This window comes from Paramisgurnus dabryanus, chromosome 13 (genome assembly GCF_030506205.2).
Source record: "Paramisgurnus dabryanus chromosome 13, PD_genome_1.1, whole genome shotgun sequence".
NCBI classification, from domain to species: Eukaryota; Metazoa; Chordata; class Actinopteri; order Cypriniformes; family Cobitidae; genus Paramisgurnus; species Paramisgurnus dabryanus.
Genome location: NC_133349.1, coordinates 33,383,330 through 33,404,337, shown reverse-complemented (window position 1 = coordinate 33,404,337; position 21,008 = coordinate 33,383,330). Strand labels below are relative to the sequence as shown.

General features: G+C 43.3%; 18 non-coding genes across 18 annotated transcripts; all 18 read left to right on the top strand.

Moving 5' to 3' along the window:
• Positions 1 to 131: 131 nt before the first annotated feature.
• Positions 132 to 203, top strand: trnag-ucc (transfer RNA glycine (anticodon UCC)). Its single transcript has one exon. It is a non-coding gene; the product is annotated as a tRNA-Gly (tRNA).
• Positions 204 to 1,198: 995 nt separating this feature from the next.
• On the top strand, positions 1,199 to 1,314 carry LOC135728410 (U5 spliceosomal RNA). Its single transcript, XR_010525556.1, has one exon. It is a non-coding gene; the product is annotated as a U5 spliceosomal RNA (small nuclear RNA).
• A 1,090-nt stretch (positions 1,315 to 2,404) lies between these two features.
• On the top strand, positions 2,405 to 2,476 carry trnag-ucc (transfer RNA glycine (anticodon UCC)). Its single transcript has one exon. It is a non-coding gene; the product is annotated as a tRNA-Gly (tRNA).
• Positions 2,477 to 3,471: 995 nt separating this feature from the next.
• On the top strand, positions 3,472 to 3,587 carry LOC135728409 (U5 spliceosomal RNA). The gene has a single exon (XR_010525555.2). It is a non-coding gene; the product is annotated as a U5 spliceosomal RNA (small nuclear RNA).
• A 1,108-nt stretch (positions 3,588 to 4,695) lies between these two features.
• On the top strand, positions 4,696 to 4,767 carry trnag-ucc (transfer RNA glycine (anticodon UCC)). Its single transcript has one exon. It is a non-coding gene; the product is annotated as a tRNA-Gly (tRNA).
• Positions 4,768 to 5,762: 995 nt separating this feature from the next.
• LOC141280168 (U5 spliceosomal RNA) lies at positions 5,763 to 5,878 on the top strand. Its single transcript, XR_012334961.1, has one exon. It is a non-coding gene; the product is annotated as a U5 spliceosomal RNA (small nuclear RNA).
• A 1,108-nt stretch (positions 5,879 to 6,986) lies between these two features.
• trnag-ucc (transfer RNA glycine (anticodon UCC)) lies at positions 6,987 to 7,058 on the top strand. The gene has a single exon. It is a non-coding gene; the product is annotated as a tRNA-Gly (tRNA).
• A 995-nt stretch (positions 7,059 to 8,053) lies between these two features.
• On the top strand, positions 8,054 to 8,169 carry LOC141280100 (U5 spliceosomal RNA). The gene has a single exon (XR_012334893.1). It is a non-coding gene; the product is annotated as a U5 spliceosomal RNA (small nuclear RNA).
• Positions 8,170 to 9,277: 1,108 nt separating this feature from the next.
• trnag-ucc (transfer RNA glycine (anticodon UCC)) lies at positions 9,278 to 9,349 on the top strand. The gene has a single exon. It is a non-coding gene; the product is annotated as a tRNA-Gly (tRNA).
• Positions 9,350 to 10,344: 995 nt separating this feature from the next.
• LOC141280171 (U5 spliceosomal RNA) lies at positions 10,345 to 10,460 on the top strand. The gene has a single exon (XR_012334964.1). It is a non-coding gene; the product is annotated as a U5 spliceosomal RNA (small nuclear RNA).
• A 1,108-nt stretch (positions 10,461 to 11,568) lies between these two features.
• On the top strand, positions 11,569 to 11,640 carry trnag-ucc (transfer RNA glycine (anticodon UCC)). Its single transcript has one exon. It is a non-coding gene; the product is annotated as a tRNA-Gly (tRNA).
• A 995-nt stretch (positions 11,641 to 12,635) lies between these two features.
• LOC141280099 (U5 spliceosomal RNA) lies at positions 12,636 to 12,751 on the top strand. The gene has a single exon (XR_012334892.1). It is a non-coding gene; the product is annotated as a U5 spliceosomal RNA (small nuclear RNA).
• A 1,107-nt stretch (positions 12,752 to 13,858) lies between these two features.
• Positions 13,859 to 13,930, top strand: trnag-ucc (transfer RNA glycine (anticodon UCC)). The gene has a single exon. It is a non-coding gene; the product is annotated as a tRNA-Gly (tRNA).
• Positions 13,931 to 14,925: 995 nt separating this feature from the next.
• LOC135728388 (U5 spliceosomal RNA) lies at positions 14,926 to 15,041 on the top strand. Its single transcript, XR_010525535.2, has one exon. It is a non-coding gene; the product is annotated as a U5 spliceosomal RNA (small nuclear RNA).
• A 1,088-nt stretch (positions 15,042 to 16,129) lies between these two features.
• Positions 16,130 to 16,201, top strand: trnag-ucc (transfer RNA glycine (anticodon UCC)). Its single transcript has one exon. It is a non-coding gene; the product is annotated as a tRNA-Gly (tRNA).
• A 995-nt stretch (positions 16,202 to 17,196) lies between these two features.
• On the top strand, positions 17,197 to 17,312 carry LOC135728411 (U5 spliceosomal RNA). Its single transcript, XR_010525557.1, has one exon. It is a non-coding gene; the product is annotated as a U5 spliceosomal RNA (small nuclear RNA).
• A 1,108-nt stretch (positions 17,313 to 18,420) lies between these two features.
• trnag-ucc (transfer RNA glycine (anticodon UCC)) lies at positions 18,421 to 18,492 on the top strand. The gene has a single exon. It is a non-coding gene; the product is annotated as a tRNA-Gly (tRNA).
• Positions 18,493 to 19,487: 995 nt separating this feature from the next.
• LOC141280098 (U5 spliceosomal RNA) lies at positions 19,488 to 19,603 on the top strand. The gene has a single exon (XR_012334891.1). It is a non-coding gene; the product is annotated as a U5 spliceosomal RNA (small nuclear RNA).
• Positions 19,604 to 21,008: the final 1,405 nt, after the last annotated feature.

Genomic DNA, 21,008 nt, shown 5'->3' with positions numbered 1-21,008 from the left:
TAATCAAGTTAGAGACAACAGCAGGAGGCATGAAAGGGAATCGACTGAATCCGTGATCAATTCAGTGCAGATCTGAAACAACAGTTGGTTGAGGACATTCACAAGTCTTGTTGAGCAATACCCGCCTGCCTGCGTTGGTGGTATAGTGGTGAGCATAGCTGCCTTCCAAGCAGTTGACCCGGGTTCGATTCCCGGCCAACGCACAGCTTTTTGCTCGACCCAGTCGTGAGAATGAGAGCAGCGCAGATCTTAAGCCGATTATGATGCTTAAAGGTGGCTCGTGCAAGTTGTTTGAGAAGTCAAACGAAAAGTAGCTCTCCCCGTCGGGGAATCGAACCCCGGTCTTCCGCGTGACAGGCGGAGATACTGTCCACTATACTAACGAGGATCTGACGCCCGAACTGGGTCGTCGAGCCGAGTCGTCAACCCAGACCGCAGCTTATAACACACGTACTCCCCATTTGTGAGGACAGCCTTCCTGTTTTTTTCCCCACGTTTTTTGTTTATTTTGTGTGTTTGTTTATATTTTAAAAAGTTTCTTTACCTTCTTTTTTAAAAAACATTCCCTTCTACTGCCCCAGCCAACCACCATCCTTACCCCAAAATCAGTAACCCCCCTAGATAGGTCTTTTAAAAGACAGCCCTGCCCCATTCTGAACCTTAACCCAACCCCTCCCCTTGCTTTTTTACTATTTACCTGAAATAAATTAACCCTAAACTACACCCTGCCCTAACACCAGCTATCATAACCCCAAAAAGAATTTTTGAAGTGAAAATGATCTATTAAGCTGAAGGTCTTAGACCTTGTTCTTCTGTTGGGGCCCTTTCTTTCCTTTTTTCTAGAGGCTATGGAAATTGATGAAGATTCCCCTGGCTTGGAAGAAAATTCCTCTACTGTTTTTTGGGGTGGCTTTTATTATTTTGGTTATTTGAGATTTGAAAACCTAACGGGATGGAGATTGGAGGTAACCTGTGCATCCTCTGTGCACAGAGTTTCATTCCCCAAATCCTCTCATCAAAAGATCACACTGTGACATGTTAGTAGCCTGTGCCTGTGTCTTTTTTTCACAGGAAGGTATTTCTACCTCTTTTGCTCCTCCCAGGTGGAAGGGTCTGGGTGGATCCTGAACCAGAAATTACCCTTTTTGGACATTATGGTGTGGCACATGGAGCACACTGGGTCAAGGGTTGTTGGGCATAACTCAAGTTTTCCTTCAACTACGCATAAATCTTTCGCCTTTTACTAAAGATTTCCGTGGAGGGGGACCGTTGTGAGTTTATTGTATTTTTGGGTGCTCTGCTCAGAGCAGAGCTGCGTTACTTTGGTCAATTGCAGAAAGTCTTTCGTTATGCTTGTGTTTGTCGTGATGAGTTTAGTAGTGATGCTCGCTTTCGAAGCACTGCTTCATGAGGCTTAGAAACCTTTGGGAATCTTTTCTTTCCAATCAATTGGTTCGGAGAGTGTTTCAAACCGGTTTCAAGTCACGTGATTTTAGCAAACGAGGCTTCATTATGTCATGACCGTTTCGAAACGTTTCGAAAATCCGATGGTTCACCACTAGGGGGAGTTGGTCACAAATGACCAGTGTCTAATATGGGTAGGTGAACTCGGGTCAGTTTTATGATGCAAGTTCATAAAACATGCATCCTTCTGACTAATAACACTACCATTTTGTTTACTCTTTTTTATAGACAGATTTAATGACAAAAACGTGCATAATTAAAAGGGGAGATAGTTTTAACGATTTGTTTGCCCTAAATAAAACAAAAAAACATATAATACACTTTAAATTATGTCATAATTAAGTCAAATAAGTTTTTTAAACATATTTTAATACAAATCTTGCTATTATTTTGTAAAATAAAGTGTCAAACGTTTGGACAGATCTGCTTTTACACTATTTTGACCAGCAGGTGTCGCCAGCGAGTGTGGTGTTTCGAACGCTTCGAAAAACTGAATCAATTTTCGAAGCAATTGGTTCAACTGATTCGAAGCTTCGGAAATCTTGGTTTCTCCCATCACTGGTGTTCAGTGGCTTTAAACAAAGGCGCCGGGTAAATCCAACATAGGGACGGCACAGCAGATTTCAGCTCGTGCCGTATGTCTTGCGTTTCATTTGGCAGTCCTGAGACAAAGTAAACCTCCCCGTCGGGGAATCGAACCCCGGTCTTCCGCGTGACAGGCGGAGATACTGTCCACTATACTAACGAGGATTTCATGGGCGTCACGCCGGGCAACATCCCCTTTGAAAGAGTACTCCTTGGCTTCTGTGTAATCAAGTTAGAGACAACAGCAGGAGGCATGAAAGGGAATCGACTGAATCCGTGATCAATTCAGTGCAGATCTGAAACAACAGTTGGTTGAGGACATTCACAAGTCTTGTTGAGCAATACCCGCCTGCCTGCGTTGGTGGTATAGTGGTGAGCATAGCTGCCTTCCAAGCAGTTGACCCGGGTTCGATTCCCGGCCAACGCACAGCTTTTTGCTCGACCCAGTCGTGAGAATGAGAGCAGCGCAGATCTTAAGCCGATTATGATGCTTAAAGGTGGCTCGTGCAAGTTGTTTGAGAAGTCAAACGAAAAGTAGCTCTCCCCGTCGGGGAATCGAACCCCGGTCTTCCGCGTGACAGGCGGAGATACTGTCCACTATACTAACGAGGATCTGACGCCCGAACTGGGTCGTCGAGCCGAGTCGTCAACCCAGACCGCAGCTTATAACACACGTACTCCCCATTTGTGAGGACAGCCTTCCTGTTTTTTTCCCCACGTTTTTTGTTTATTTTGTGTGTTTGTTTATATTTTAAAAAGTTTCTTTACCTTCTTTTTTAAAAAACATTCCCTTCTACTGCCCCAGCCAACCACCATCCTTACCCCAAAATCAGTAACCCCCCTAGATAGGTCTTTTAAAAGACAGCCCTGCCCCATTCTGAACCTTAACCCAACCCCTCCCCTTGCTTTTTTACTATTTACCTGAAATAAATTAACCCTAAACTACACCCTGCCCTAACACCAGCTATCATAACCCCAAAAAGAATTTTTGAAGTGAAAATGATCTATTAAGCTGAAGGTCTTAGACCTTGTTCTTCTGTTGGGGCCCTTTCTTTCCTTTTTTCTAGAGGCTATGGAAATTGATGAAGATTCCCCTGGCTTGGACGAAAATTCCTCTACTGTTTTTTGGGGTGGCTTTTATTATTTTGGTTATTTGAGATTTGAAAACCTAACGGGATGGAGATTGGAGGTAACCTGTGCATCCTCTGTGCACAGAGTTTCATTCCCCAAATCCTCTCATCAAAAGATCACACTGTGACATGTTAGTAGCCTGTGCCTGTGTCTTTTTTTCACAGGAAGGTATTTCTACCTCTTTTGCTCCTCCCAGGTGGAAGGGTCTGGGTGGATCCTGAACCAGAAATTACCCTTTTTGGACATTATGGTGTGGCACACGGAGCACACTGGGTCAAGGGTTGTTGGGCATAACTCAAGTTTTCCTTCAACTACTCATAAATCTTTCGCCTTTTACTAAAGATTTCCGTGGAGGGGGACCGTTGTGAGTTTATTGTATTTTTGGGTGCTCTGCTCAGAGCAGAGCTGCGTAACTTTGGTCAATTGCAGAAAGTCTTTCGTTATGCTTGTGTTTGTCGTGATGAGTTTAGTAGTGATGCTCGCTTTCGAAGCACTGCTTCATGAGGCTTAGAAACCTTTGGGAATCTTTTCTTTCCAATCAATTGGTTCGGAGAGTGTTTCAAACCGGTTTCAAGTCACGTGATTTTAGCAAACGAGGCTTCATTATGTCATGACCGTTTCGAAACGTTTCGAAAATCCGATGGTTCACCACTAGGGGGAGTTGGTCACAAATGACCAGTGTCTAATATGGGTAGGTGAACTCGGGTCAGTTTTATGATGCAAGTTCATAAAACATGCATCCTTCTGACTAATAACACTACCATTTTGTTTACTCTTTTTTATAGACAGATTTAATGACAAAAACGTGCATAATTAAAAGGGGAGATAGTTTTAACGATTTGTTTGCCCTAAATAAAACAAAAAAACATATAATACACTTTAAATTATGTCATAATTAAGTCAAATAAGTTTTTTAAACATATTTTAATACAAATCTTGCTATTATTTTGTAAAATAAAGTGTCAAACGTTTGGACAGATCTGCTTTTACACTATTTTGACCAGCAGGTGTCGCCAGCGAGTGTGGTGTTTCGAACGCTTCGAAAAACTGAATCAATTTTCGAAGCAATTGGTTCAACTGATTCGAAGCTTCGGAAATCTTGGTTTCTCCCATCACTGGTGTTCAGTGGCTTTAAACAAAGGCGCCGGGTAAATCCAACATAGGGACGGCAAGAGGTGCGAAGACAGCACAGCAGTATTCAGCTCGTGCCATATCTCTTGCGTTTCATTTGGCAGTCCTGAGACAAAGTAAACCTCCCCGTCGGGGAATCGAACCCCGGTCTTCCGCGTGACAGGCGGAGATACTGTCCACTATACTAACGAGGATTTCATGGGCGTCACGCCGGGCAACATCCCCTTTGAAAGAGTACTCCTTGGCTTCTGTGTAATCAAGTTAGAGACAACAGCAGGAGGCATGAAAGGGAATCGACTGAATCCGTGATCAATTCAGTGCAGATCTGAAACAACAGTTGGTTGAGGACATTCACAAGTCTTGTTGAGCAATACCCGCCTGCCTGCGTTGGTGGTATAGTGGTGAGTATAGCTGCCTTCCAAGCAGTTGACCCGGGTTCGATTCCCGGCCAACGCACAGCTTTTTGCTCGACCCAGTCGTGAGAATGAGAGCAGCGCAGATCTTAAGCCGATTATGATGCTTAAAGGTGGCTCGTGCAAGTTGTTTGAGAAGTCAAACGAAAAGTAGCTCTCCCCGTCGGGGAATCGAACCCCGGTCTTCCGCGTGACAGGCGGAGATACTGTCCACTATACTAACGAGGATCTGACGCCCGAACTGGGTCGTCGAGCCGAGTCGTCAACCCAGACCGCAGCTTATAACACACGTACTCCCCATTTGTGAGGACAGCCTTCCTGTTTTTTTCCCCACGTTTTTTGTTTATTTTGTGTGTTTGTTTATATTTTAAAAAGTTTCTTTACCTTCTTTTTTAAAAAACATTCCCTTCTACTGCCCCAGCCAACCACCATCCTTACCCCAAAATCAGTAACCCCCCTAGATAGGTCTTTTAAAAGACAGCCCTGCCCCATTCTGAACCTTAACCCAACCCCTCCCCTTGCTTTTTTACTATTTACCTGAAATAAATTAACCCTAAACTACACCCTGCCCTAACACCAGCTATCATAACCCCAAAAAGAATTTTTGAAGTGAAAATGATCTATTAAGCTGAAGGTCTTAGACCTTGTTCTTCTGTTGGGGCCCTTTCTTTCCTTTTTTCTAGAGGCTATGGAAATTGATGAAGATTCCCCTGGCTTGGACGAAAATTCCTCTACTGTTTTTTGGGGTGGCTTTTATTATTTTGGTTATTTGAGATTTGAAAACCTAACGGGATGGAGATTGGAGGTAACCTGTGCATCCTCTGTGCACAGAGTTTCATTCCCCAAATCCTCTCATCAAAAGATCACACTGTGACATGTTAGTAGCCTGTGCCTGTGTCTTTTTTTCACAGGAAGGTATTTCTACCTCTTTTGCTCCTCCCAGGTGGAAGGGTCTGGGTGGATCCTGAACCAGAAATTACCCTTTTTGGACATTATGGTGTGGCACACGGAGCACACTGGGTCAAGGGTTGTTGGGCATAACTCAAGTTTTCCTTCAACTACTCATAAATCTTTCGCCTTTTACTAAAGATTTCCGTGGAGGGGGACCGTTGTGAGTTTATTGTATTTTTGGGTGCTCTGCTCAGAGCAGAGCTGCGTAACTTTGGTCAATTGCAGAAAGTCTTTCGTTATGCTTGTGTTTGTCGTGATGAGTTTAGTAGTGATGCTCGCTTTCGAAGCACTGCTTCATGAGGCTTAGAAACCTTTGGGAATCTTTTCTTTCCAATCAATTGGTTCGGAGAGTGTTTCAAACCGGTTTCAAGTCACGTGATTTTAGCAAACGAGGCTTCATTATGTCATGACCGTTTCGAAACGTTTCGAAAATCCGATGGTTCACCACTAGGGGGAGTTGGTCACAAATGACCAGTGTCTAATATGGGTAGGTGAACTCGGGTCAGTTTTATGATGCAAGTTCATAAAACATGCATCCTTCTGACTAATAACACTACCATTTTGTTTACTCTTTTTTATAGACAGATTTAATGACAAAAACGTGCATAATTAAAAGGGGAGATAGTTTTAACGATTTGTTTGCCCTAAATAAAACAAAAAAACATATAATACACTTTAAATTATGTCATAATTAAGTCAAATAAGTTTTTTAAACATATTTTAATACAAATCTTGCTATTATTTTGTAAAATAAAGTGTCAAACGTTTGGACAGATCTGCTTTTACACTATTTTGACCAGCAGGTGTCGCCAGCGAGTGTGGTGTTTCGAACGCTTCGAAAAACTGAATCAATTTTCGAAGCAATTGGTTCAACTGATTCGAAGCTTCGGAAATCTTGGTTTCTCCCATCACTGGTGTTCAGTGGCTTTAAACAAAGGCGCCGGGTAAATCCAACATAGGGACGGCAAGAGGTGCGAAGACAGCACAGCAGTATTCAGCTCGTGCCATATCTCTTGCGTTTCATTTGGCAGTCCTGAGACAAAGTAAACCTCCCCGTCGGGGAATCGAACCCCGGTCTTCCGCGTGACAGGCGGAGATACTGTCCACTATACTAACGAGGATTTCATGGGCGTCACGCCGGGCAACCTCCCCTTTGAAAGAGTACTCCTTGGCTTCTGTGTCATCAAGTTAGAGACAACAGCAGGAGGCATGAAAGGGAATCAACTGAATCCGTGATCAATTCAGTGCAGATCTGAAACAACAGTTGGTTGAGGACATTCACAAGTCTTGTTGAGCAATACCCGCCTGCCTGCGTTGGTGGTATAGTGGTGAGCATAGCTGCCTTCCAAGCAGTTGACCCGGGTTCGATTCTCGGCCAACGCACAGCTTTTTGCTCGACCCAGTCGTGAGAATGAGAGCAGCGCAGTTCTTAAGCCGATTTTGATGCTTAAAGGTGGCTCGTGCAAGTTGTTTGAGAAGTCAAACGAAAAGTAGTTCTCCCAGTCGGGGAATCGAACCCCGGTCTTCCGCGTGACAGGCGGAGATACTGTCCAATATACTAACGAGGATCTGACGCCCGAACTGGGTCGTCGAGCCGAGTCGTCAACCCAGACCGCAGCTTATAACACACGTACTCCCCATTTGTGAGGACAGCCTTCCTGTTTTTTTCCCCACGTTTTTTGTTTATTTTGTGTGTTTGTTTATATTTTAAAAAGTTTCTTTACCTTCTTTTTTAAAAAACATTCCCTTCTACTGCCCCAGCCAACCACCATCCTTACCCCAAAATCAGTAACCCCGCTAGATAGGTCTTTTAAAGGACAGCCCTGCCCCATTCTGAACCTTAACCCAACCCCTCCTCTTGCTTTTTTACTATTTACCCGAAATAAATTAACCCTAAACTACACCCTGCCCTAACACCAGCTATCATAACCCCAAAAAGAATTTTTGAAGTGAAAATGATCTATTAAGCTGAAGGTCTTAGACCTTGTTCTTCTGTTGGGGCCCTTTCTTTCCTTTTTTCTAGAGGCTATGGAAATTGATGAAGATTCCCCTGGCTTGGAAGAAAATTCCTCTACTGTTTTTTGGGGTGGCTTTTATTATTTTGGTTATTTGAGATTTGAAAACCTAACGGGATGGAGATTGGAGGTAACCTGTGCATCCTCTGTGCACAGAGTTTCATTCCCCAAAACCTCTCATCAAAAGATCACACTGTGACATGTTAGTAGCCTGTGCCTGTGTCTTTTTTTCACAGGAAGGTATTTCTACCTCTTTTGCTCCTCCCAGTTGGAAGGGTCTGGGTGGATCCTGAACCAGAAATTACCCTTTTTGGACATTATGGTGTGGCACATGGAGCACACTGGGTCAAGGGTTGTTGGGCATAACTCAAGTTTTCCTTCAACTACGCATAAATCTTTCGCCTTTTACTAAAGATTTCCGTGGAGGGGGACCGTTGTGAGTTTATTGTATTTTTGGGTGCTCTGCTCAGAGCAGAGCTGCGTAACTTTGGTCAATTGCAGAAAGTCTTTCGTTATGCTTGTGTTTGTCGTGATGAGTTTAGTAGTGATGCTCGCTTTCGAAGCACTGCTTCATGAGGCTTAGAAACCTTTGGGAATCTTTTCTTTCCAATCAATTGGTTCGGAGAGTGTTTCAAACCGAATTCAAGTCACGTGATTTTAGCAAACGAGGCTTCATTATGTCATGACCGTTTCGAAACGTTTCGAAAATCCGATGGTTCACCACTAGGGGGAGTTGGTCACAAATGACCAGTGTCTAATATGGTTAGGTGAACTCGGGTCAGTTTTATGATGCAAGTTCATAAAACATGCATCCTTCTGACTAATAACACTACCATTTTGTTTACTCTTTTTTATAGACAGATTTAATGACAAAAACGTGCATAATTAAAAGGGGAGATAGTTTTACCGATTTGTTTGCCCTAAATAAAACAAAAAAACACATAATACACTTTAAATTATGTCATAATTAAGTCAAATAAGTTTTTTAAACATATTTTAATACAAATCTTGCTATTATTTTGTAAAATAAAGTGTCAAACGTTTGGACAGATCTGCTTTTACACTATTTTGACCAGCAGGTGTCGCCAGCGAGTGTGGTGTTTCGAACGCTTCGAAAAACTGAATCAATTTTCGAAGCAATTGGTTCAACTGATTCGAAGCTTCGGAAATCTTGGTTTCTCCCATCACTGGTGTTCAGTGGCTTTAAACAAAGGCGCCGGGTAAATCCAACATAGGGACGGCAAGAGGTGCGAAGACAGCACAGCAGTATTCAGCTCGTGCCATATCTCTTGCGTTTCATTTGGCAGTCCTGAGACAAAGTAAACCTCCCCGTCGGGGAATCGAACCCCGGTCTTCCGCGTGACAGGCGGAGATACTGTCCACTATACTAACGAGGATTTCATGGGCGTCACGCCGGGCAACCTCCCCTTTGAAAGAGTACTCCTTGGCTTCTGTGTCATCAAGTTAGAGACAACAGCAGGAGGCATGAAAGGGAATCAACTGAATCCGTGATCAATTCAGTGCAGATCTGAAACAACAGTTGGTTGAGGACATTCACAAGTCTTGTTGAGCAATACCCGCCTGCCTGCGTTGGTGGTATAGTGGTGAGCATAGCTGCCTTCCAAGCAGTTGACCCGGGTTCGATTCTCGGCCAACGCACAGCTTTTTGCTCGACCCAGTCGTGAGAATGAGAGCAGCGCAGTTCTTAAGCCGATTTTGATGCTTAAAGGTGGCTCGTGCAAGTTGTTTGAGAAGTCAAACGAAAAGTAGTTCTCCCAGTCGGGGAATCGAACCCCGGTCTTCCGCGTGACAGGCGGAGATACTGTCCACTATACTAACGAGGATCTGACGCCCGAACTGGGTCGTCGAGCCGAGTCGTCAACCCAGACCGCAGCTTATAACACACGTACTCCCCATTTGTGAGGACAGCCTTCCTGTTTTTTTCCCCACGTTTTTTGTTTATTTTGTGTGTTTGTTTATATTTTAAAAAGTTTCTTTACCTTCTTTTTTAAAAAACATTCCCTTCTACTGCCCCAGCCAACCACCATCCTTACCCCAAAATCAGTAACCCCGCTAGATAGGTCTTTTAAAGGACAGCCCTGCCCCATTCTGAACCTTAACCCAACCCCTCCTCTTGCTTTTTTACTATTTACCCGAAATAAATTAACCCTAAACTACACCCTGCCCTAACACCAGCTATCATAACCCCAAAAAGAATTTTTGAAGTGAAAATGATCTATTAAGCTGAAGGTCTTAGACCTTGTTCTTCTGTTGGGGCCCTTTCTTTCCTTTTTTCTAGAGGCTATGGAAATTGATGAAGATTCCCCTGGCTTGGAAGAAAATTCCTCTACTGTTTTTTGGGGTGGCTTTTATTATTTTGGTTATTTGAGATTTGAAAACCTAACGGGATGGAGATTGGAGGTAACCTGTGCATCCTCTGTGCACAGAGTTTCATTCCCCAAAACCTCTCATCAAAAGATCACACTGTGACATGTTAGTAGCCTGTGCCTGTGTCTTTTTTTCACAGGAAGGTATTTCTACCTCTTTTGCTCCTCCCAGTTGGAAGGGTCTGGGTGGATCCTGAACCAGAAATTACCCTTTTTGGACATTATGGTGTGGCACATGGAGCACACTGGGTCAAGGGTTGTTGGGCATAACTCAAGTTTTCCTTCAACTACGCATAAATCTTTCGCCTTTTACTAAAGATTTCCGTGGAGCGGGACCGTTGTGAGTTTATTGTATTTTTGGGTGCTCTGCTCAGAGCAGAGCTGCGTAACTTTGGTCAATTGCAGAAAGTCTTTCGTTATGCTTGTGTTTGTCGTGATGAGTTTAGTAGTGATGCTCGTTTTCGAAGCACTGCTTCATGAGGCTTAGAAACCTTTGGGAATCTTTTCTTTCCAATCAATTGGTTCGGAGAGTGTTTCAAACCGAATTCAAGTCACGTGATTTTAGCAAACGAGGCTTCATTATGTCATGACCGTTTCGAAACGTTTCGAAAATCCGATGGTTCACCACTAGGGGGAGTTGGTCACAAATGACCAGTGTCTAATATGGTTAGGTGAACTCGGGTCAGTTTTATGATGCAAGTTCATAAAACATGCATCCTTCTGACTAATAACACTACCATTTTGTTTACTCTTTTTTATAGACAGATTTAATGACAAAAACGTGCATAATTAAAAGGGGAGATAGTTTTAACGATTTGTTTGCCCTAAATAAAACAAAAAAACACATAATACACTTTAAATTATGTCATAATTAAGTCAAATAAGTTTTTTAAACATATTTTAATACAAATCTTGCTATTATTTTGTAAAATAAAGTGTCAAACGTTTGGACAGATCTGCTTTTACACTATTTTGACCAGCAGGTGTCGCCAGCGACTGTGGTGTTTCGAACGCTTCGAAAAACTGAATCAATTTTCGAAGCAATTGGTTCAACTGATTCGAAGCTTCGGAAATCTTGGTTTCTCCCATCACTGGTGTTCAGTGGCTTTAAACAAAGGCGCCGGGTAAATCCAACATAGGGACGGCAAGAGGTGCGAAGACGGCACAGCAGTATTCAGCTCGTGCCATATCTCTTGCGTTTCATTTGGCAGTCCTGAGACAAAGTAAACCTCCCCGTCGGGGAATCGAACCCCGGTCTTCCGCGTGACAGGCGGAGATACTGTCCACTATACTAACGAGGATTTCATGGGCGTCACGCCGGGCAACCTCCCCTTTGAAAGAGTACTCCTTGGCTTCTGTGTCATCAAGTTAGAGACAACAGCAGGAGGCATGAAAGGGAATCGACTGAATCCGTGATCAATTCAGTGCAGATCTGAAACAACAGTTGGTTGAGGACATTCACAAGTCTTGTTGAGCAATACCCGCCTGCCTGCGTTGGTGGTATAGTGGTGAGCATAGCTGCCTTCCAAGCAGTTGACCCGGGTTCGATTCCTGGCCAACGCACAGCTTTTTGCTCGACCCAGTCGTGAGAATGAGAGCAGCGCAGTTCTTAAGCCGATTTTGATGCTTAAAGGTGGCTCGTGCAAGTTGTTTGAGAAGTCAAACGAAAAGTAGTTCTCCCCGTCGGGGAATCGAACCCCGGTCTTCCGCGTGACAGGCGGAAAAACTGTCCACTATACTAACGAGGATCTGACGCCCGAACTGGGTCGTCGAGCCGAGTCGTCAACCCAGACCACAGCTTATAACACACGTACTCCCCATTTGTGAGGACAGCCTTCCTGTTTTTTTCCCCACGTTTTTTGTTTATTTTGTGTGTTTGTTTATATTTTAAAAAGTTTCTTTACCTTCTTTTTTAAAAAACATTCCCTTCTACTGCCCCAGCCAACCACCATCCTTACCCCAAAATCAGTAACCCCCCTAGATAGGTCTTTTTAAGGACAGCCCTGCCCCATTCTGAACCTTAACCCAACCCCTCCCCTTGCTTTTTTACTATTTACCTGAAATAAATTAACCCTAAACTACACCCTGCCCTAACACCAGCTATCATAACCCCAAAAAGAATTTTTGAAGTGAAAATGATCTATTAAGCTGAAGGTCTTAGACCTTGTTCTTCTGTTGGGGCCCTTTCTTTCCTTTTTTCTAGAGGCTATGGAAATTGATGAAGATTCCCCTGGCTTGGAAGAAAATTCCTCTACTGTTTTTTGGGGTGGCTTTTATTATTTTGGTTATTTGAGATTTGAAAACCTAACGGGATGGAGATTGGAGGTAACCTGTGCATCCTCTGTGCACAGAGTTTCATTCCCCAAATCCTCTCATCAAAAGATCACACTGTGACATGTTAGTAGCCTGTGCCTGTGTCTTTTTTTCACAGGAAGGTATTTCTACCTCTTTTGCTCCTCCCAGGTGGAAGGGTCTGGGTGGATCCTGAACCAGAAATTACCCTTTTTGGACATTATGGTGTGGCACATGGAGCACACTGGGTCAAGGGTTGTTGGGCATAACTCAAGTTTTCCTTCAACTACGCATAAATCTTTCGCCTTTTACTAAAGATTTCCGTGGAGGGGGACCGTTGTGAGTTTATTGTATTTTTGGGTGCTCTGCTCAGAGCAGAGCTGCGTAACTTTGGTCAATTGCAGAAAGTCTTTCGTTATGCTTGTGTTTGTCGTGATGAGTTTAGTAGTGATGCTCGCTTTCGAAGCACTGCTTCATGAGGCTTAGAAACCTTTGGGAATCTTTTCTTTCCAATCAATTGGTTCGGAGAGTGTTTCAAACCGGTTTCAAGTCACGTGATTTTAGCAAACGAGGCTTCATTATGTCATGACCGTTTCGAAACGTTTCGAAAATCCGATGGTTCACCACTAGGGGGAGTTGGTCACAAATGACCAGTGTCTAATATGGTTAGGTGAACTCGGGTCAGTTTTATGATGCAAGTTCATAAAACATGCATCCTTCTGACTAATAACACTACCATTTTGTTTACTCTTTTTTATAGACAGATTTAATGACAAAAACGTGCATAATTAAAAGGGGAGATAGTTTTAACGATTTGTTTGCCCTAAATAAAACAAAAAAACACATAATACACTTTAATTATGTCATAATTAAGTCAAATAAGTTTTTTAAACATATTTTAATACAAATCTTGCTATTATTTTGCAAAATAAAGTGTCAAACGTTTGGACAGATCTGCTTTTACACTATTTTGACCAGCAGGTGTCGCCAGCGAGTGTGGTGTTTCGAACGCTTCGAAAAACTGAATCAATTTTCGAAGCAATTGGTTCAACTGATTCGAAGCTTCGGAAATCTTGGTTTCTCCCATCACTGGTGTTCAGTGGCTTTAAACAAAGGCGCCGGGTAAATCCAACATAGGGACGGCAAGACGTGCGAAGACGGCACAGCAGTATTCAGCTCGTGCCATATCTCTTGCGTTTCATTTGGCAGTCCTGAGACAAAGTAAACCTCCCCGTCGGGGAATCGAACCCCGGTCTTCCGCGTGACAGGCGGAGATACTGTCCACTATACTAACGAGGATTTCATGGGCGTCACGCCGGGCAACCTCCCCTTTGAAAGAGTACTCCTTGGCTTCTGTGTCATCAAGTTAGAGACAACAGCAGGAGGCATGAAAGGGAATCGACTGAATCCGTGATCAATTCAGTGCAGATCTGAAACAACAGTTGGTTGATGACATTCACAAGTCTTGTTGAGCAACACCCGCCTGCCTGCGTTGGTGGTATAGTGGTGAGCATAGCTGCCTTCCAAGCAGTTGACCCGGGTTCGATTCCCGGCCAACGCACAGCTTTTTGCTCGACCCAGTCGTGAGAATGAGAGCAGCGCAGTTCTTAAGCCGATTTTGATGCTTAAAGGTGGCTCGTGCAAGTTGTTTGAGAAGTCAAACGAAAAGTACTTCTCCCCGTCGGGGAATCGAACCCCGGTCTTCCGCGTGACAGGCGGAGATACTGTCCACTATACTAACGAGGATCTGACGCCCGAACTGGGTCGTCGAGCCGAGTCGTCAACCCAGACCGCAGCTTATAACACACGTACTCCCCATTTGTGAGGACAGCCTTCCTGTTTTTTTCCCCACGTTTTTTGTTTATTTTGTGTGTTTGTTTATATTTTAAAAAGTTTCTTTACCTTCTTTTTTAAAAAACATTCCCTTCTACTGCCCCAGCCAACCACCATCCTTACCCCAAAATCAGTAACCCCCCTAGATAGGTCTTTTAAAGGACAGCCCTGCCCCATTCTGAACCTTAACCCAACCCCTCCCCTTGCTTTTTTACTATTTACCTGAAATAAATTAACCCTAAACTACACCCTGCCCTAACACCAGCTATCATAACCCCAAAAAGAATTTTTGAAGTGAAAATGATCTATTAAGCTGAAGGTCTTAGACCTTGTTCTTCTGTTGGGGCCCTTTCTTTCCTTTTTTCTAGAGGCTATGGAAATTGATGAAGATTCCCCTGGCTTGGAAGAAAATTCCTCTACTGTTTTTTGGGGTGGCTTTTATTATTTTGGTTATTTGAGATTTGAAAACCTAACGGGATGGAGATTGGAGGTAACCTGTGCATCCTCTGTGCACAGAGTTTCATTCCCCAAATCCTCTCATCAAAAGATCACACTGTGACATGTTAGTAGCCTGTGCCTGTGTCTTTTTTTCACAGGAAGGTATTTCTACCTCTTTTGCTCCTCCCAGGTGGAAGGGTCTGGGTGGATCCTGAACCAGAAATTACCCTTTTTGGACATTATGGTGTGGCACATGGAGCACACTGGGTCAAGGGTTGTTGGGCATAACTCAAGTTTTCCTTCAACTACGCATAAATCTTTCGCCTTTTACTAAAGATTTCCGTGGAGGGGGACCGTTGTGAGTTTATTGTATTTTTGGGTGCTCTGCTCAGAGCAGAGCTGCGTAACTTTGGTCAATTGCAGAAAGTCTTTCGTTATGCTTGTGTTTGTCGTGATGAGTTTAGTAGTGATGCTCGCTTTCGAAGCACTGCTTCATGAGGCTTAGAAACCTTTGGGAATCTTTTCTTTCCAATCAATTGGTTCGGAGAGTGTTTCAAACCGAATTCAAGTCACGTGATTTTAGCAAACGAGGCTTCATTATGTCATGACCGTTTCGAAAATCCGATGGTTCACCACTACGGGGAGTTGGTCACAAATGACCAGTGTCTAATATGGTTAGGTGAACTCGGGTCAGTTTTATGATGCAAGTTCATAAAACATGCATCCTTCTGACTAATAACACTACCATTTTGTTTACTCTTTTTTATAGACAGATTTAATGACAAAAACGTGCATAATTAAAAGGGGAGATAGTTTTAACGATTTGTTTGCCCTAAATAAAACAAAAAAACACATAATACACTTTAAATTATGTCATAATTAAGTCAAATAAGTTTTTTAAACATATTTTAATACAAATCTTGCTATTATTTTGTAAAATAAAGTGTCAAACGTTTGGACAGATCTGCTTTTACACTATTTTGACCAGCAGGTGTCGCCAGCGAGTGTGGTGTTTCGAACGCTTCGAAAAACTGAATCAATTTTCGAAGCAATTGGTTCAACTGATTCGAAGCTTCGGAAATCTTGGTTTCTCCCATCACTGGTGTTCAGTGGCTTTAAACAAAGGCGCCGGGTAAATCCAACATAGGGACGGCAAGACGGCACAGCAGTATTCAGCTCGTGCCATATCTCTTGCGTTTCATTTGGCAGTCCTGAGACAAAGTAAACCTCCCCGTCGGGGAATCGAACCCCGGTCTTCCGCGTGACAGGCGGAGATACTGTCCACTATACTAACGAGGATTTCATGGGCGTCACGCCGGGCAACCTCCCCTTTGAAAGAGTACTCCTTGGCTTCTGTGTAATCAAGTTAGAGACAACAGCAGGAGGCATGAAAGGGAATCGACTGAATCCGTGATCAATTCAGTGCAGATCTGAAACAACAGTTGGTTGAGGACATTCACAAGTCTTGTTGAGCAATACACGCCTGCCTGCGTTGGTGGTATAGTGGTGAGCATAGCTGCCTTCCAAGCAGTTGACCCGGGTTCGATTCCCGGCCAACGCACAGCTTTTTGCTCGACCCAGTCGTGAGAATGAGAGCAGCGCAGTTCTTAAGCCGATTTTGATGCTTAAAGGTGGCTTGTGCAAGTTGTTTGAGAAGTCAAACGAAAAGTAGTTCTCCCCGTCGGGGAATCGAACCCCGGTCTTCCGCGTGACAGGCGGAGATACTGTCCACTATACTAACGAGGATCTGACGCCCGAACTGGGTCGTCGAGCCGAGTCGTCAACCCAGACCGCAGCTTATAACACACGTACTCCCCATTTGTGAGGACAGCCTTCCTGTTTTTTTCCCCACGTTTTTTGTTTATTTTGTGTGTTTGTTTATATTTTAAAAAGTTTCTTTACCTTCTTTTTTAAAAAACATTCCCTTCTACTGCCCCAGCCAACCACCATCCTTACCCCAAAATCAGTAACCCCCCTAGATAGGTCTTTTAAAGGACAGCCCTGCCCCATTCTGAACCTTAACCCAACCCCTCCCCTTGCTTTTTTACTATTTACCTGAAATAAATTAACCCTAAACTACACCCTGCCCTAACACCAGCTATCATAACCCCAAAAAGAATTTTTGAAGTGAAAATGATCTATTAAGCTGAAGGTCTTAGACCTTGTTCTTCTGTTGGGGCCCTTTCTTTCCTTTTTTCTAGAGGCTATGGAAATTGATGAAGATTCCCCTGGCTTGGAAGAAAATTCCTCTACTGTTTTTTGGGGTGGCTTTTATTATTTTGGTTATTTGAGATTTGAAAACCTAACGGGATGGAGATTGGAGGTAACCTGTGCATCCTCTGTGCACAGAGTTTCATTCCCCAAATCCTCTCATCAAAAGATCACACTGTGACATGTTAGTAGCCTGTGCCTGTGTCTTTTTTTCACAGGAAGGTATTTCTACCTCTTTTGCTCCTCCCAGGTGGAAGGGTCTGGGTGGATCCTGAACCAGAAATTACCCTTTTTGGACATTATGGTGTGGCACATGGAGCACACTGGGTCAAGGGTTGTTGGGCATAACTCAAGTTTTCCTTCAACTACGCATAAATCTTTCGCCTTTTACTAAAGATTTCCGTGGAGGGGGACCGTTGTGAGTTTATTGTATTTTTGGGTGCTCTGCTCAGAGCAGAGCTGCGTAACTTTGGTCAATTGCAGAAAGTCTTTCGTTATGCTTGTGTTTGTCGTGATGAGTTTAGTAGTGATGCTCGCTTTCGAAGCACTGCTTCATGAGGCTTAGAAACCTTTGGGAATCTTTTCTTTCCAATCAATTGGTTCGGAGAGTGTTTCAAACCGGTTTCAAGTCACGTGATTTTAGCAAACGAGGCTTCATTATGTCATGACCGTTTCGAAACGTTTCGAAAATCCGATGGTTCACCACTAGGGGGAGTTGGTCACAAATGACCAGTGTCTAATATGGTTAGGTGAACTCGGGTCAGTTTTATGATGCAAGTTCATATAACATGCATCCTTCTGACTAATAACACTACCATTTTGTTTACTCTTTTTTATAGACAGATTTAATGACAAAAACTTGCATAATTAAAAGGGGAGATAGTTTTAACGATTTGTTTGCCCTAAATAAAACAAAAAAACACATAATACACTTTAAATTATGTCATAATTAAGTCAAATAAGTTTTTTAAACATATTTTAATACAAATCTTGCTATTATTTTGTAAAATAAAGTGTCAAACGTTTGGACAGATCTGCTTTTACACTATTTTGACCAGCAGGTGTCGCCAGCGAGTGTGGTGTTTCGAACGCTTCGAAAAACTGAATCAATTTTCGAAGCAATTGGTTCAACTGATTCGAAGCTTCGGAAATCTTGGTTTCTCCCATCACTGGTGTTCAGTGGCTTTAAACAAAGGCGCCGGGTTAATCCAACATAGGGACGGCAAGAGGTGCGAAGACGGCACAGCAGATTTCAGCTCGTGCCATATCTCTTGCGTTTCATTTGGCAGTCCTGAGACAAAGTAAACCTCCCCGTCGGGGAATCGAACCCCGGTCTTCCGCGTGACAGGCGGAGATACTGTCCACTATACTAACGAGGATTTCATGGGCGACACGCCGGGCAACCTCCCCTTTGAAAGCGTACTCCTTGGCTTCTGTGTCATCAAGTTAGAGACAACAGCAGGAGGCATGAAAGGGAATCGACTGAATCCGTGATCAATTCAGTGCAGATCTGAAACAACAGTTGGTTGAGGACATTCACAAGTCTTGTTGAGCAATACCCGCCTGCCTGCGTTGGTGGTATAGTGGTGAGCATAGCTGCCTTCCAAGCAGTTGACCCGGGTTCGATTCCCGGCCAACGCACAGCTTTTTGCTCGACCCAGTCGTGAGAATGAGAGCAGCGCAGTTCTTAAGCCGATTTTGATGCTTAAAGGTGGCTCGTGCAAGTTGTTTGAGAAGTCAAACGAAAAGTAGTTCTCCCCGTCAGGGAATCGAACCCCGGTCTTCCGCGTGACAGGCGGAGATACTGTCCACTATACTAACGAGGATCTGACGCCCGAACTGGGTCGTCGAGCCGAGTCGTCAACCCAGACCGCAGCTTATAACACACGTACTCCCCATTTGTGAGGACAGCCTTCCTGTTTTTTTCCCCACGTTTTTTGTTTATTTTGTGTGTTTGTTTATATTTTAAAAAGTTTCTTTACCTTCTTTTTTAAAAAACATTCCCTTCTACTGCCCCAGCCAACCACCATCCTTACCCCAAAATCAGTAACCCCCCTAGATAGGTCTTTTAAAGGACAGCCCTGCCCCATTCTGAACCTTAACCCAACCCCTCCCCTTGCTTTTTTACTATTTACCTGAAATAAATTAACCCTAAACTACACCCTGCCCTAACACCAGCTATCATAACCCCAAAAAGAATTTTTGAAGTGAAAATGATCTATTAAGCTGAAGGTCTTAGACCTTGTTCTTCTGTTGGGGCCCTTTCTTTCCTTTTTTCTAGAGGCTATGGAAATTGATGAAGATTCCCCTGGCTTGGAAGAAAATTCCTCTACTGTTTTTTGGGGTGGCTTTTATTATTTTGGTTATTTGAGATTTGAAAACCTAACGGGATGGAGATTGGAGGTAACCTGTGCATCCTCTGTGCACAGAGTTTCATTCCCCAAATCCTCTCATCAAAAGATCACACTGTGACATGTTAGTAGCCTGTGCCTGTGTCTTTTTTTCACAGGAAGGTATTTCTACCTCTTTTGCTCCTCCCAGGTGGAAGGGTCTGGGTGGATCCTGAACCAGAAATTACCCTTTTTGGACATTATGGTGTGGCACATGGAGCACACTGGGTCAAGGGTTGTTGGGCATAACTCAAGTTTTCCTTCAACTACGCATAAATCTTTCGCCTTTTACTAAAGATTTCCGTGGAGGGGGACCGTTGTGAGTTTATTGTATTTTTGGGTGCTCTGCTCAGAGCAGAGCTGCGTAACTTTGGTCAATTGCAGAAAGTCTTTCGTTATGCTTGTGTTTGTCGTGATGAGTTTAGTAGTGATGCTCGCTTTCGAAGCACTGCTTCATGAGGCTTAGAAACCTTTGGGAATCTTTTCTTTCCAATCAATTGGTTCGGAGAGTGTTTCAAACCGGTTTCAAGTCACGTGATTTTAGCAAACGAGGCTTCATTATGTCATGACCGTTTCGAAACGTTTCGAAAATCCGATGGTTCACCACTAGGGGGAGTTGGTCACAAATGACCAGTGTCTAATATGGTTAGGTGAACTCGGGTCAGTTTTATGATGCAAGTTCATAAAACATGCATCCTTCTGACTAATAACACTACCATTTTGTTTACTCTTTTTTTATAGACAGATTTAATGACAAAAACGTGCATAATTAAAAGGGGAGATAGTTTTAACGATTTGTTTGCCCTAAATAAAACAAAAAAACACATAATACACTTTAAATTATGTCATAATTAAGTCAAATAAGTTTTTTAAACATATTTTAATACAAATCTTGCTATTATTTTGTAAAATAAAGTGTCAAACGTTTGGACAGATCTGCTTTTACACTATTTTGACCAGCAGGTGTCGCCAGCGAGTGTGGTGTTTCGAACGCTTCGAAAAACTGAATCAATTTTCGAAGCAATTGGTTCAACTGATTCGAAGCTTCGGAAATCTTGGTTTCTCCCATCACTGGTGTTCAGTGGCTTTAAACAAAGGCGCCGGGTTAATCCAACATAGGGACGGCAAGAGGTGCGAAGACGGCACAGCAGATTTCAGCTCGTGCCATATCTCTTAAGTTTCATTTGGCAGTCCTGAGACAAAGTAAACCTCCCCGTCGGGGAATCGAACCCCGGTCTTCCGCGTGACAGGCGGAGATACTGTCCACTATACTAACGAGGATCTGACGCCCGAACTGGGTCGTCGAGCTGAGTCGTCAACCCAGACCGCAGCTTATAACACACGTACTCCCCATTTGTGAGGACAGCCTTCCTGTTTTTTTCCCCACAATTTTTGTTTATTTTGTGTGTTTGTTTATATTTTAAAAAGTTTCTTTACCTTCTTTTTTAAAAAACATTCCCTTCTACTGCCCCAGCCAACCACCATCCTTACCCCAAAATCAGTAACCCCCCTAGATAGGTCTTTTAAAGGACAGCCCTGCCCCATTCTGAACCTTAACCCAACCCCTCCCCTTGCTTTTTTACTATTTACCCGAAGTAAATTAACCCTAAACTACACCCTGCCCTAACACCAGCTATCATAACCCCAAAAAGAATTTTTGAAGTGAAAATGATCTATTAAGCTGAAGGTCTTAGACCTTGTTCTTCTGTTGGGGCCCTTTCTTTCCTTTTTTCTAGAGGCTATGGAAATTGATGAAGATTCCCCTGG